The sequence below is a fragment of the Nicotiana tabacum genome, chromosome 24 (genome assembly GCF_000715075.1).
Source record: "Nicotiana tabacum cultivar K326 chromosome 24, ASM71507v2, whole genome shotgun sequence".
Lineage (NCBI taxonomy): Eukaryota > Viridiplantae > Streptophyta > Magnoliopsida > Solanales > Solanaceae > Nicotiana > Nicotiana tabacum.
In genome coordinates, this window is record NC_134103.1 from 50,617,734 (window position 1) to 50,634,592 (window position 16,859).

The 16,859-nt window shown below is 38.0% G+C and overlaps 1 pseudogene; it reads left to right on the top strand.

The window, feature by feature from the left end:
- The first annotated feature begins 214 nt into the window (after positions 1–214).
- On the top strand, positions 215–5,644 carry LOC142178141 (uncharacterized; annotated as a pseudogene).
- The last annotated feature ends 11,215 nt before the right edge of the window (positions 5,645–16,859 follow it).

The following is a 16,859-nucleotide window of genomic DNA, read 5'->3' on the forward strand; positions in this document are numbered from 1 at the left end:
AAAATCTATATTTTACTACTAAAAACTTTATACGAGTTGGGTTTAACTATAAATCTACAAAGTATTTCGTTCAAAGGTTATTTCGAGAGAGAAAAAAAAAGGGCAAAGTGTGTGTGAGAACAATTGAGGAAAAAATCAATTTTCTGATATAGTTTTTTAAGATGTCACATACAGGTAGTGATGATGAACGAAGGGTTCTCCAAAAAGCCGAAATCAAAGCAAGAAATGATTTTACCTTGCAAGCTATGCATCAACAATTCGAAAGGTGGAATTTGCAACTCCAAGAGATGAGGGACACCATTGCCGAGCAAAATGATACAATAGCTGAACTTAGAAGGAAAAATAATGTTAGGCCCCAAGCTAGGAGAAATGTACCCCTTGCTCCCATTGTAAATCAAGAAAACCCAATAGATGATTTTAATGATATCGATTTTGATAGGGTGGGAAGAGATAGGAGGGGACAAAGAGGTAGAGTAGAAGATGATAATATAAGTAGTATAAAGATGAAGATGCCATCTTTCAAGGGAACAAGGGATCCAGACTTGTACCTTGATTGGGAGAGAAAGGTTGAAGCCATATTTGACTGCCACAACTACTCTGAGGGTAAGAAGGTTAAACTTGCTATTGTTGAGTTTTCTGACTATGCTGCTATTTGGTGGAAAAAGCTTACTAGGGACAGATTGCAAGAAGGACAAGCACCAATTGCTACTTGGGCTGAGATGAAGAGGATGATGAGAAAGAGATTCATACCATCACACTTTCAAAGAGAGCTACAACAATGCCTTCAAACATTGAAGCAAGGGTCCATGTCTGTGGATGAGTACTTTAAGGCTATGGATATGGCTATGATCCAAGCTAATTGTATGGAGGAAGAAGAGGCTACAATGGCTAGGTTTTTAAATGGTTTAAATAAGGAAATAGCTGATGTAGTAGAATTACAACAATATGTAACAATAGATGAGTTAGTTGATTTGTCTGTAAAGGTAGAAAATCAAAATAAAAGAAAGCAAGCTAGCTCATGGAAAGGTCGGTCAAACACCATCTCCAAGAAGCCATGGTCGAATCAAGAGATGAAGAGTTCTTCTAGACCTCAAGAAGACAAGGATAAAGGTAAATTTGAGAACAAAGATGGAGGTAAAACCTTTAACCCTAAACCTTTTACACCTTCTAGTTCTATTCAGTGTCATAAATGTAAAGGAAGGGGACATATGATGCATGAATGTCCAAGTAGAAGAAACATCATTCTTAGAGAAGATGGAGGATATGAGAGTAAAAAAATTGAGGGAGAAGAAGAGGGAGATGTGAGTAATGATGATGATATAGAACTACCTAATGATGGCATGATTGGGGTAGTTAGGAGGATTATGACTATCAATTTGGGAAGCAATAGTGAAGAACAAAGGGAGAATATATTCCATACTAGGTGTGGGATAAAGGGGAAAACTTGTTCTATGATCATTGATAGTGGTAGTTGTGCTAATGTGGTGAGTTCATACTTTGTAGAAAAATTGGGACTTGCATGCATGAAACACCCTACTCCCTATAGACTCCAATGGTTAAATGATAGTGGTGAACTAAAGGTAAACAAACAATGCATGATTTCATTCAATGTTGGTAGATATGAGGATGATATTCTTTGTGACATAGTCCCTATGCAAGCTTGTCATATCTTACTGGGTCGTCCTTGGCAGTATGATAGGAATGTTTTTCATGATGGAAGGAAGAATAGATATTCTCTTGAGCTAAATGGCAGGAAATTTACTCTTGCACCTTTATCTCCTTCTCAAGTGTTTGAAGATCAAAAGAGATTAAGGGAAACAATGGGAAAACCAAGGGGAGGGATAAAAAGTGAGCTTGAGGAAAAAGAAAAGAAAGGAGGCCAAGAGTTGGAAAAAAAGAGAGATGGCCGAGAGAAAGAGAGAGAGGGCAACAATTTGAGAGAAGAGATAAAAAGGGGCTTGAATGAAAAAATAGAAAGTCTTGGTGAGAAGAAAGAGGCTAAGGAAATAAAAAAGAGAGTTTTTATATAAAAGCCAAAGAGTGTTTAAATGCAAGAAAAGAGGGGTTGCCCATAATACTACTTACTTACAAAGAAGTTTTGATTAATTCTGAGTTACTAACTTCTTCTTTGCCAAGTAGTATTTCTTCTCTTTTGCAGGATTTTGAAGATGTCTTTCCTGAAGATATTCCTAATAGATTGCCACCTTTACGTGGCATTGAGCATCAAATTGATTTCATGCCTGGATCACAAATCCCAAATAGGCCTGCTTATAGGAGTAATCCAGAAGAGACAAAAGAGCTTCAAAGGCAAGTTGAGGAGCTGCTTGAGAAAGGCTTTGTGAGAGAGAGCATGAGCCCTTGCTCTGTTCCCGTCCTATTGGTACCCAAAAAGGATGGAACTTGGAGGATGTGCGTGGATTGTAGAGCAATCAACAAGATAACGGTAAAGTATCGCCATCCTATTCCTCGTCTTGATGACATGTTGGATCAATTACATGGATCCAAAATCTTTTCTAAAATTGATCTAAAAAGTGGTTACCATCAGATTCGAATGAATCCTGGAGATGAATGGAAAACTGCTTTTAAGACCAAATATGGGCTTTATGAATGGTTAGTTATGCCTTTTGGCTTGACTAATGCACCTAGCACTTTCATGAGATTAATGAATCATATCTTTAAGGATTTTCATGGAAAATTTGTTGTGGTGTACTTCGATGATATCTTGATCTTTTCTAACACTTTAGAAGAGCATGTAGAACACCTAAAACAAGTTTTTGAAGTTCTTAGAAAGCAACTCTTATTTGCTAATCTTAAAAAGTGTACTTTTTGTGTGGATCGTGTGATTTTTTTGGGTTTTGTGGTTAGTTCTAAAGGAGTTGAGGTTGATGAAGAGAAAATTAAAGCAATAAAAGAATGGCCAAAACCTAAGAGTGTAACTGAAGTTAGGAGTTTTCATGGACTTGCTAGTTTTTATAGGAGGTTTGTGAGAGACTTTAGCACCATTGCTTCTCCTTTAACTGAAGTTATTAAAAAGAATAAGATTTTTACATGGGGAAAAGAACAAGATGCTGCTTTTAACTTGTTGAAAGAAAAATTATGTTCTGCTCCATTGTTATAATTGCCTAATTTTTCTAAATCTTTTGAAATTGAATGTGATGCTTCTGGCAAAGGAATAGGTGCTGTTTTGATGCAAGATTCTAAACCTATTGCCTACTTTAGTGAGAAGTTGAGTGGAGCCACATTGAACTATTCCACTTATGACAAAGAGCTATATGCTTTGGTAAGGGCTTTAGCCACATGGCAACATTACTTGTGGCCAAGAGAGTTTGTCATTAAAACTGACCATGAATCCTTGAAATACTTGAAGAGTCAAGGTAAGCTTAGTAGAAGGCATGCTAAGTGGGTTGAATTCATTGAAACTTTTTCTTATGTAATTTCTTACAAACAAGGGAAAGAGAATGTTGTTGCGGATGCACTTTCAAGAAGGTATGTCTTAGTTTCTACCCTGACTTCTAAATTGATGGGTTTTGATCAAATCAAGGGACTTTATGCTAATGATGTTGATTTTGGAAAGATTTTTACAGATTGTAAGTTGGGTCCTTTTGAGAGGTTTAACCTCCAAGATGGGTTTCTCTTTAAGGAAAATAAGTTGTGTATCCCTAATTGCTCTTTACGTGAAGTATTTGTAAGGGAAGCACATTGTGGAGGGCTTATGGGTAACTTTGGAGTCCCAAAGACGCTAGACATACTTGCTGAAAATTTCTTTTGGCCTGGAATGAGAAAAGATGTTGAAAGAATGTGTGCACAGTGTTTGGAATGTAAACAAGCTAAATCTAAAGTGTTACCACATGGTCTTTACACGCCACTACCTGTTCCTACTTCACCTTGGATTGATATTTCTATGGATTTTGTGTTAGGTTTGCCTAGAACAAGGTATGGTAAGGATAGTATATATGTTGTGGTAGATAGGTTCTCCAAAATGGCTCGTTTTATTCCTTGTTTAAAGACTAATGATGCTTCACATGTTGCTGATCTTTTTGTAAAAGAAATTATCAAATTGCATGGTATACCTAGAACTATTGTTAGTGATAGGGATGCTAAGTTTTTGAGCCACTTTTGGTGTGTGTTTTGGGGGAAGTTAGGCACTAAATTGTTGTTTTCTACTTCTTGTCACCCACAAACTGATGGACAAACTGAAGTAGTTAATAGAACCTTAGAAAACATGTTGAGGGCTATTTTGAAAGGTAAATTAACTTCTTGGGAGGCTCACTTACCTATGATTGAATTTGCTTACAATGGAACAATCCATTCTTCTACAGGTATGTCTCCTTTTGAGGTTGTTTATGGTTTTAATCCCTTCACTCCCCTTGATTTATTACCATTACCTACTAATGATATTGTTAATCTTGATGATAGGACAAAGGCTGAGATGATGAAAAAAATTCATGAACAAACAAGGCTTGCAATTGAGAAGAAAAATGAGCAAACTGCCTTGAGAAAGAATAAGGGTCGAAAACAAGTAATTTTTAAACCTGGAGATTTAGTTTGGGTTCACTTTAGAAAGGAGAGATTTCCCTCCAAAAGGAAGTCAAAGTTGCACCCTAGAGGAGATGGCCCATTTCAAGTCCTTCAAAGGATTGGAGACAATGCTTACAAGCTAGACCTACCTGGTGAGTTCCAAGTAAGTGCTACATTCAATGTTGCTGACTTATCTTTGTTTGATGTAGGATCGAATTCGGGGACGAATTCTTTTCAAGAAGAGGGGAATGATAGCATCAAGGACAAGGATAGAGTTTTGGAAGCTCCAAAGCCATTTACAAGATCTCAAGCTAAAGAGTTGCAGTCTAAGGTTGCTGGACTTCAATGGTAAATAAAGAAGCTTTTAATTGTAGAGGAAGAGCTCAAGCCCAAAGTAGATAAATTATCCAAGTTTTATAATTATTTGGTGATCCAAATTGAAGTCCAAGAGGAGGAAGATTGGGCCACCAAATCAGCCCTTGAAGTCCACCAAAAAGGGGCTCAAAATGAGCTTAAAAGAGGTCCAAAAGGGGGTGTTTCAAAGGGAGCCCAATTGGAGTCCAAATTAATGGCCCAAACTAGTAGTTTTAAGGTCCAAATATGCCCCAAAGGGATTTGGCCGCCCAATCTTCCTCCTCTTGGACTTCAATTTGGATCACCAAATAATTATAAAACTTGGATAATTCATCTACTTTGGGCTTGAGCTCTTTCTCTATAATTAAAATCTTCTTTATTTGCCATTGAAGTCCAGCAACCTTAGAGTGCAACTCTTTAGCTTGAGATCTTGTAAATGGCTTTGGAGCTTCCAAAACTCTATCCTTGTCCTTGATGCTATCACACTTTTCTGTTCATGGGTCTCGAAAAAATATGTATTTCATAAAATTTATCCGAAAGGAATATTGATTTTATGATATTCCGAGAAATCGTGTAACATATTTCATATGCATTTCATGGATTTATACATGTACATTGACCCATGACCAGATGGCGTTATATACGCGTATATTATATGTATATGGGATATGTTAAAAGGTTACAGCGTTATATACGCACCACCACCTGATCAACTGATATACGCTGATAATTTGCCTACAGTGGACGAGATGATATGATGGGAAGCCCTTAGAGGCTGGATAATGTTATGAACGCATATACTTATGCAAGGTATGACATTTATACGCATATGTATGACATTATAAATATGAAATGATTCATAGAGCTATTAAGACTTACATGTCGAGTCTTTTACTCCATGTTTCTCTCATGTCTATTATTTACTGATTTTCATTCCTTACATACTCGGTACATTATTTGTACTGACGTCCCTTTTGCCTGGGGACGCTATGTTTCTTGCCCGAAGGTCCCGATAGACAGGTCGAGAGTTCTCCAAGTAGGCTATCAGCCCAGCGGAAGATATTGGTGCGCTCTATTTGCTCCGGAGTTGCTTGTTTGGTCAGTATGATTTAGATGTATATTATTTGGTATGGCGGGGCTCTGTCCCGACCTTTATGACAATTATGTATTCTTAGAGGCTTGTAGACAGATGTCATGTACGTAAAATATTGTATGGCCTTGTCGGCCCATGTTCAGTGTACGAGTAGTTATTTTGGTCTTATAGGCCCGTATGTCTTACGTATAAGTTGGTATTTCATGTTGTATTCTACTTATCTCACGGCAGCCTTTCCGGCTCAGTTATCTATGATAGTATGATACGAAAAGATACGGTATGTTGGTACTCGGTTGAGTAAGGTACCGGGTGCCCGTCGCGGCCCATCGGTTTGGGTCGTGACTGATTCAAATCCTACTGATATTCTACGATTCCAGAACATTATGCAAACACGATGTCAAAGAAAGGAAGTAAGGGTTCCTGCCCGATATGTTATTGGTAGATAAGAAGCCATTCCGGGACGTAAGTTAAGACAAGGAAATAACCCAAGAAAGATTACGCGAAATATTGATATGAGAATGGGCCAACAAGTAGTTAGTAGTTGATTCAGGAAGAGCCTAGGTATGGCTAGACAAGAGGATACAGATAAATCAACAGACCGGGAATACAGACAAATCAACAAGAGCCTAAGTTCGGGAATGAGATTATTTTGAGATTATAAGCATTATGCTATTTCAAACCAGTGATGAGTAAATTCGTGAAGGTGAGAGGGTAAGCAAATCGAAGAAAATGAATTTCGTCAAAATTTGACATTTTAAGGTCAAATACGGTCCAAGCTACAATACCTCGTATTTATGGACTAGTGTCATACAAGGTACCACATGACCACGATAGTAGGGTACATAAAGTGTATTAAAAGTGAGTAGTATTTTAAGTAATTTGAGATAATTCTTAATTATACGGGTAATTGGTTAATTATTAAGTAATGGGATATTACTTAATTAATTAAGGAATTGTTGGATAAGATTAACCCCTCCCCCAACATGGTAGCACCCCCATCCCATTTAAGTGACTCTTAATTCTTGCATAGATGGCACATTTCGAGGATTATGTGTCTTGGTCATCTACTAAGTGGGCCACACCCACTAAGAGCTTTCCTACACTAGTAAGATGTTTTATTCCTTAATAACTAAAGATCAAGAATCAAGAATTGAGTCTCTTATGTAGAGAGAGTGGGCTGGTCGTGAGTCCTTCAGAAAGCAAATATTTCCATACCAAATATGGATAATGTTGTTTGTTGATTCCGTGCCAATGGGATAAAGCATGAATTACAAATTCTAAGAGAGCACGGTATAATTTTTCTCAAGAATATCATACGAATTTTTCCTACTTCTATCCGCAGTTATATATTTTGGCAAAAGACGTGTGTTAGAGGGATTGTCAAGAGAATCGGTTCAGGTATGTTAAGGCTATACCTTCTTTCCTTTTGGCATGATACAAACGAAATGGGCAAAATACGCAACTTTCATAAATAACTCTATTCATATAAATGCTAGAGATGTCTATGTTCTTGATTCCCCATGTGTCCTATTATTCTATCATTTGTTCATGGGTCTCAAAAAAATACGTAGTTGATAAAATTTATCCGAAGGCATATTTATCTTATGACATACCGAGAAATCTTATTAACGCACTTCTTATGCATTTCATGCATTTATATATGTACATTGACCTACTGACCAGATGGTGTTATATACGCGTATATTATATGTATATGAGATATGGAAAAAGGTTATGGCGTTATATACGCACCACCACCTAATCAGCTGGTATACGTTGATGATTTGCCCACAGTGGCCGAGATGATATGATGGGATGCCCTCAGAGGCTTGATGATGTTATGAACGCATATATCTAAGCATGGTATGACATTTATACGCATATGCATGACATTGTAAATATTAATGATTCACAGAGTTATTCAGACTTACATGTTGAGTCTTTTACTCCATGTTTCTCTCATGTCTATTATTTACTGATTTTCATTCCTTACATACTCGGGACATTATTTGTACTGACGTTCCTTTGCCTGGAGATGGTGCGTTTCATGCCCGCAGGTTCCAATAGACAAGTTGAGAGCCCTCCAAGTAGGTTATCAGCTCAGCAGAAGATGTTGGTGCTCTCCATTTGCTTCGGAGTTGCTTATTTTGTCAGTACGATTAGGACATCTATTGATTGGTATGGCGGGGCCCTGTCCCGACCTTTATGATATTTATGTACTCTTAGAGGCTTGTAGACTGATGTCATGTATACGGATACTTGTATGGCCTTGTCGGCGTAGGTTTTAAGTATATAAAGGATCATGTTGGCCTTATAGGCCTGTATGTCACAGGTATGAGTTTCTATAGCAGGTTGCGTCATTCTATGTCGGGTATTCTCTCATGTTTGCTCTGGTTATCTCATGACGCACCTTCTGTCCCACTTACCCGTGATGATGTAATAAGAAAGATATGTTACGTTGGTTCTCAGTTGAGTAAGGTACTGGGTGCCCGTCGCGGCCCATCAGTTTGGGTCGTGACACATAATGACCTAACCATAACACATACTATCATCTGGCTAGCTTTATCCACACCTCCACAGTCCATAACCACGAAACAATCTGCTTCTAAGAATTCCCAATCTCCAAATCCATAGAATACACAAATCATCATATCTGATCCCAACTCCATCGCCCGAATGTCTAACACATCTCTCATACACGATCATCCCATGAGGAATACTTCTAAAATTCTTCCGTGCCACATAGCAAAAATCTGAATATTAGTAGTCAATGAACCCGACGAGTACCGCTCTTATGGAGTGCATACATTGTTATTGTGAGACTGCTGTTACAAGACCAATTCCTCTTTAGGTCACTGTGCTTAGGTTAAAGCCTTTTTCCTTATTTCCTCATCTAGTCTTTCATTGTAGTACTTAGGGAAGACCTTCTGACTCTTATAAAGCTGCAAGCTTATTACATCGTATACTCGACAGAATTTTTGATGTCCTTCCTCGCCTATAATTATCCCTAGTTACTTACCTTCGGGCCTTTGTGCTCGTAGGGTTGCTTCTGAACTTAAATTTTTGACTGTTTCCTAGTGGCACTCTCTTTTATTTTCGTAACACTTATAGGACACCTTTATTTACCCCAACTCCTATCTGAATATGTCTCAAGGATCACGATGTCATATCTGTGAGACTGAATTCCCATGTTGGGATTCACTATGTTTATCTAGCATGATATGTTGATTTGTCTGTATCCTCTTGTCTAGCCATAACTAGGCTCTTCCTGAATCAACTACTAACTACTCGTTGGCCCATTCTCATATCAATATTCCGCGTAATCTTTCTTGGGTTATTTCCTTTGTCTTAACGTACGTCTCACACTAGCTCCTTATCTATCAATAACATCTCAGGCAGGAACCCTTACTTCCTCTCCTTGACGTCGTGTTTGCATAATATTCTAGAATCGTAGCATATCTGGGATTTGAATAAGTGCAATCTCATTCCTTTCTCATTTTTTTATCGCATTCTTTCTTTACCATTCCATAGTTACTAGAACCACTTAATCCTGACTTAATGTCACATCACTCCATATTAGGGGAGTACTAAGATTTAGTGCTACGATGATCTACGTATAGATATTTTACCTCTTCATCTTTGGCGTCTTTTCACATCATTGATGACCCTAACTTGCCTTGCAGAAATCTTTCTGTACCAAGGTTAACAAAATTCCTTACTCACGAGGGTGACACCTATTATAACTGGCACACATAGTCCCATAAGCTTAACTTTGCTCATATTACTTGCTTTAGGGAAGCGTCTTCCTGAATGACCTTTGAAGGTTATTCTTCTGTCGTCCATTCTATTATTGTCGGAATGCAATCTCTGAAATTCTCATGATGCCGACTATTATCAAATCACTTAATCCCTGATTTACAAATTTATACATATGACATATGGGCCTATAAGACCAAAATGATCACTCGTACACTGAACATAGGCCGACAAGGCCATACAATCTTTCACGTACATGACATATCTCTACAAGCCTCTAAGAGTACATAAATACCATAAAGGTTGGGACAGGGCCCCGCCATACTAATCAATACGTGTCGAAATCATACTGACCAAATAAGCAACTCCGGAGCAAATGGAGCACACCAACACCTTCCGCTGAGCTGATAGCCTACTTGGAGGACTCTCAACCTATCTATCGAGACCTACAGGCATGAAACGCAACGTCCCCAAGCAAAAGGGATATCGGTACAAATAATGTACCGAGTATGTAAGGAATGAAAATCAGTAAATAAAAGACATGAGAGAAATATGGAGTAAAAGACTCAACATGTAAGTTTGAATAGCTCTTTGAATCATTTCATATTTATAATGTTATGCATATGCGTATAAATGTCATACCATTCATACATGTGCGTACATAACATCATCAAGCCTCTGAGGGCATCCCATTATAACATCTCGGCCACTGTGGGCAAATTATCAACGTATACCACCTGATCAGGTGGTGGTGCGTATATAACGCTGTAACCTTTTTCCATATCCCATATACATATAATATACGTGTATATAATGCCATCTACTCATAGGTTAATGTACATGTATAAATGAATGAAATACATAAGAAATACGTTAATAAGATTTCTCAGAATGCCATAAGATCAATATGACTTTGATTAATACCATGAAATAAACTTTATCAACTTACGTATTTTCTGAGACCCATGAACGGATGATAGAATAATATGACACATGGGGAATCAAGAACATAGGCACCCCTAGCACTTCTATGAATAGAGTCATTCATGAAAGTTGTGCATTTGCTCGTTTCGTTTATATCGTATGAATCATGCCAAAAGAAAGAAGGGATAGCCTTAACATACCTGAACCGATTCTCCTGACAATCCCTCTAACACATGTCTTTTGCGAAAACACGCAACGGCGGATCGAAGTAGGAAAAAATTCGTATGATATTCTTGAGAAAGATTGTACCGTGCTCTCTTAGAATTGCAAATCCCGTTGCTATAACGCAGTATAACTTCGTATAAAATTTTGTTGAAGCAAAATCACGTTGCCTTAAGCATTGTAAAGGAGTCATATGAAGTCTTGTTTAAGAATCCCACCCGTTACTTAGCAAGCCAATCTATCTCACTTCATAATGTAGGAAAAGCTTTTAAGATTATGGGTTGTGGGCCCCATTTCTTTGTGATTACTAAGCCACACAACTCTTTAGATATGCCACCTTGCTTTGTGAATAAGGATTCACTTAATTGATCATATCTTGCTGCCACGTTGGGCGCCTTAACCTTACCCACAATTCTTAATTATGTGGGTAATTGATTAATTATTGATTAATGAGAGATTAATAAGTTAATCAAGAGATTGATGGATAATTAATTAGAATTGGTAGTTGGAAGATTTAAAAGTTCATAAGTTCGATTCGTGGTGCGATTCATAGTTTTGACGTTGTTTGATGTGATTTGAGACCTCGAGCGGGTCCGTGGTATGTTATGAAACCTGTTGGTATGTTTTGACAGGGTGCTGGGGGCCTCGGGCGTGTTTCGAATGGTCTACATGCCATTTTCTCATGTTTGGATGGCTGTTCTGATATCTGGTGTCCCCTTCTACACGATCACGAAATTCATTATGCGTTCGCGTTGGCCGTACACCATCTTCACGATCGTGTAGAAGGGGACACCAAATATCAGAACAACCATCCAAACATGAGAAAATGGCCCGTAGACCATCCGAAATACCCCCGAGGCCCCTGGGACCCCATCGAAACATACCAACAGGTTTCATAACATACCACGGACCCACTCGAGGTCTCAAACCACATCAAACAACATCAAAACTATGAATCGCACCACGAATCAAACTTATGAACTTTCAAATCTTCCAACTACCAAAACTCGTGCCGAAATATGTCAAATCAACCTGGAAGGACGTCAAATTTTGCATGCAAGTCCCAAATGACATAACAGAGATAATCTAACTCTCGTAATCGAAATCCGACCCCGATATCACCAATGTCAACTCTCGGTCAAATCTCTTAACTTTCCAAAATTTTAACCTTTTCAACTTTCGCCAAAATGCATTAAATTACCCTACAGACCTCCAAATCCAAAAACGGACGCACGCCTAAGTCCAAAATCACTATACGAAGCTATTGAAATCATCAAAATGTCATTTCGGAGTCGTCTATACAAAAGTCAAATTCCTGTCAACTATTTTCATTTAAGCTTCAAAAATAAGAATTGTTCTTTCAATTAAATCATGAATCATGTGAAAACCAATCTCGACCATACACGCGGGTCATAATATACATTACGAAGCTTCTCGAGACCTTAAGCCAACGGACGGGGCGCTACTTCCCAAAATGACCGATCAGGTCGTTACAAGCTTTAAAGCTTAAATCATGAAATCCACTCTTCCAAATCAATTCGGTCACGACCCAAACCGATGGGCCGCGATGGGCACCCAGAACCTTACTCAACCAAGTACCAACGCGAGGATTTTTCCGCAGCTATCATAGATAACTGAGGCGGAGAGGCTGCCATGAGATAGGTAGAATACAACATGTAATACCAACTTATACATAAGACATATGGGCCTCTAAGACCAAGATAACCACTCGTACACTGAACATAGGCCGACAAGGCCATACAATCTTTTACGTATATTACATATGTCTACAAGCCTCTAAGAATATATAATTGTCATAAAGGTCGGGACAGATCCCCGCCATACCAAACAATACACATCTAAATCATACTGACCAAACAAGCAATCCGGAGCAAATGGAGTGCACCAACATCTTCCGCTGAGCTTATCGCCTACTTGGAGGACTCCCGACCTGTCTATCGAGACTTGCGGGCATGAAATACAACGTCCCCACGCAAAAGGGATGTCAGTACAAATAATGTACCGAGTATGTAAGGAATGAAAAACAGTAACTAATAGACATGAGAGAAACATAGAGTAAAACACTCGACATGTACGTCTGCATAGCTCTGTGAATCATTTCATTTTTATAATATCATTTATATGCATATAAATGTCATACCATGCATAGGTATATGTGTTCATAACATTATCAAGCCTCTTAGGGCATCCCATCATATCATTTCGGCCACTATGGGCAAATCATCAATGTATACTAACTGATCAGGTGGTGGTGCGTATATAACGTCGTAAACATTTTTCATATCCCATATACATATAATATACCCGTATATAACGCCATTTAGTCATAGGTCAATGTATATGTATAAATGCATGAAATGCATAAGAAATACGTTAATAAGATTTCTCGGAATGTCATAAAATAATATGCCTATCGGATAAACTTTATCAAATACGTATTTTTCCGAGACCCATGAACAGAAGATATAATAATAATTCACATGGGGAATCAAGAATATAGACACCCCTAGTATTTCTATGAATAGAGTCATTTATGGAAGTTGCGTATTTTGCTCGTTTCATTTGTATCATTTGGACCATGCCAAAAGAAAGAATGGATAGCCTTAACATACCTGAGTCGATTCTGTTGAGAAAGATTACACCGTATTCCCTTAATATTACAAAATCTTACGTTAATTAAGGTGCTATGAAATCTCGGGTTTTTGAGGTGTTGAAGACGCTACGGAATATCATACTTTGAATTCCTGAAAAGCGTTGAAATCTCACGTTTTTAAGAATGGAGATGTGATTCTCATGTCTTTAAGACATATAATGGTTCTCTTTTTCTAAAATGATATATGACTCACGTTATAAGACTTGCCCACTTTTCACATCTCTAATCTTGCCACATATATTAATGATTAAGAGTCATACATGGGGATGGAGGGGTGCTGCCACGTGGGAGGAGGGTTAGTCTTATCCAACCATTCCTTAATTAAATAGTTAACCTTCCATTAACTAATAATTAACTAATTACCCACATAATTAAGAATTATCTCAAATTACTTCAAATACTACTCACTTGTCATGCTTTATATACCCTACTATCATGGTCATGTGGTACCTTGTATGGCACTAATCCATAAATACTGGGTATTGTAGCTCGGATCGTATTTTATCCCAAATTGACAACCTTCAACGAAACTCGTTTTCTTCGATTCACTTACCGTCTCACCTTCACGAATTTAATAGTCACTTGTTTGAAGTAGCACAATACTTAAAATGCCAAAACAATCTCATTCCCGAACTTACGTCGATTAACTTACGACAAAATTTTAACGTACAAAAATACGGGATGTAACATCTCATTTCCGAGTTTTCATCAATTTATTTATGGCGTACTTTCACGTACGAAAATATAGGGTGTAACATCATTCCCCCTTTTGGAAAATTCATCCTTGAATGTTTGATTGATGCACTTATCATTCTCATAACCCATAGCTCTTGCGAATACTTTAGTACTCCTCTTGCCATCGAGGCAATTGTTCTGTGAATGAATCCCAAACGCCAGGGCATTCCCCCCTTTAGGCCTCTTTCTCATACCACGACTCGTGGTCGAAATTATTCCAATCTTGTAACTTTTGCTATCTTTTATCATGCAGCCCGTACGACTCTGACTTTGTAAGTGCGCCTATGCGACTTTTCTCTCCTTTTTCCTCCAGCTTTTAGCCAATCCCTAGGCCTAATTTTGTGAACATATACAGAGTTTAATAAGATGTCCATCTGGGCATCTATAAGTATAATGAAGTTCTTCACTCGATACTTTATTGAACTTTCGAATATTGTTATATCTTATTTTATAGATCCGGTTATCCATTCGTATGATTTTACTGCATCTATGTAGGTCATACTATACCATAACTCTTACTTCGATTTATCGTTACTGAGGTCTGCTACCAAACTCCAGGTTAATCTTTCGCTACTTATCATATATGTATAAATCTAAGTCCTTTAATGCTTCCTCATTACTGTTTATCTTAAGAATGACAGCCTACTTTCATCTCATATTTTGTAACCCTTATCCATCCATTGTTGATTCACCTCAATATTGATCTACACTCTACCACTGATAACTTGAAATCTCTTACGTAATCACTAGGGCTCACGTTGTATTGAGGATCATTTGAAGTGATTTTCCTGATCCACCTAGGGGCGATACAATCCTGTATTTCCATAATCGTTTTTCATAGCATCCCAATATGATTTACCTTACGTGGACAATCGAAGGCCCACACGTTATCCTTTATCTTTTACAATTATACCTTCATTCTACTACCAGGGCAACATTCCATCTCTTGTAATGATACTAGTCTTAGACTCCTTTGAGTTCATTCAGGCTATACTGAGCTTTCTATAACTTAGGGAAACCATCAGCTCTCTTATTTTCATGGGCTTAATCCTGAGGACTTATCCATTATCATCACCTTCTCACTAGCCCTTTCTTATCCTTACTCATGTCTTCTTAAAACCTTGTCGCTTTACCGTACAATAGCTTGCGACCTATACATATCTATTTATATTACTCGCAACCTTTCCACTTGCTAGCATCATAGATTTCCTTATGTTATTTTGGAACATCAGGCGTGACATCACATCACCTCTAACTCTTCTTTACTATCTTAATCAGGCTTCTTGGTACCTAGAAACCTTAGGCTAGAAGACATGCCACTGACGACGTTGCTATCATTTCTTGATACTGAATCCCAGAGTTTCTAGCCTTCTGCCTGAAGTATGGACTATTCACGCTCTTTTGCACTTGCGTATCTCGTATGTTATTCACCTTTACCTTACTTGCCTTAAAATCTCGCATCACATATTTTATTTCTTTCATAACCTCCCTTCCACATAGGTATAATTCACATCCACAACTTGAAGCTCCATTATAATACTTGCACCTCTGGGCATACACAATCTGGTGGGAACTTCATACTGACTTCTTATGAGGCTGGTACTCTTCTAACATGCTTTATCATAGAGCCATTATAAAATATGGCTACTGTACTATCTCTTATGTACCTCTGATATTAAGAGTGATTCTACAATGTTCTCAATCATGATGTCTATAATTTTCTAGGTCCAATAATCAGACTCCTGATTTACTTGGTTGATGTAACTCTTTAGTTTCCTCTTCCTTCTGATCAGCCTTTACTTGGTTGATCTTCTGATCTATGGCTCATGGTATTAGTTATTACTTTAGCCTTTCATGGGCGTTATGGAATATCCATGATATAATCTTCTGATAATTCAATGCTTTGTCTATGCCCTAGGCTCAATTCTATCTTTTAACTTATATCGGAGTCTTCTATGGCTGTATGAATGTCAACATATATGGTGCATGGATATCACTCTGAAGTCTTAAGTGCATAATCCCTTTTGTTCCCTCTGAGCTTCCTTTAAATGTAAGCTATTACTTTTCCTGATCTTTCTGCCCCTCTGATGCATGTATACTTAGCTTATCTTAGTTCCCACGCATGCCGGAATTTTCGTGCAACTCACATGGTCTCGAATATTACTTTTGATTTTTCTTCCCGTTCCTTAACCACGGTAGGTGCCACTTTCTCATGGAGTGCATACAATATTGTAGTGAGACTGTTTTTACATGACCATTACTTCTATAGGTCATTGTGCTTAGGTTGAAGCCTTCTTCCTTATTTCCTCGGCTAGTCTTTTGTTGTAGTACTTAGGGAAGACCTTCTGACTCTTGTGAAGCTGCGAGCTTATTACATCGTATACTTGACGGCATTTTTGATGTTCTTCCTTGCCTATAATTATCCGTAGTTACTTATTTCCACGCCCTTGTGCTTGTAGGGTTGCTCCTGAACTGAAGTTTTGACTGTCTTCCCAGTGAGACTATCTTTTCTTTCCATAACATTCATACGGTACCTTTAACTACCTCAACTCCTATCTGAATATTTCTCAAGTATTACAATGT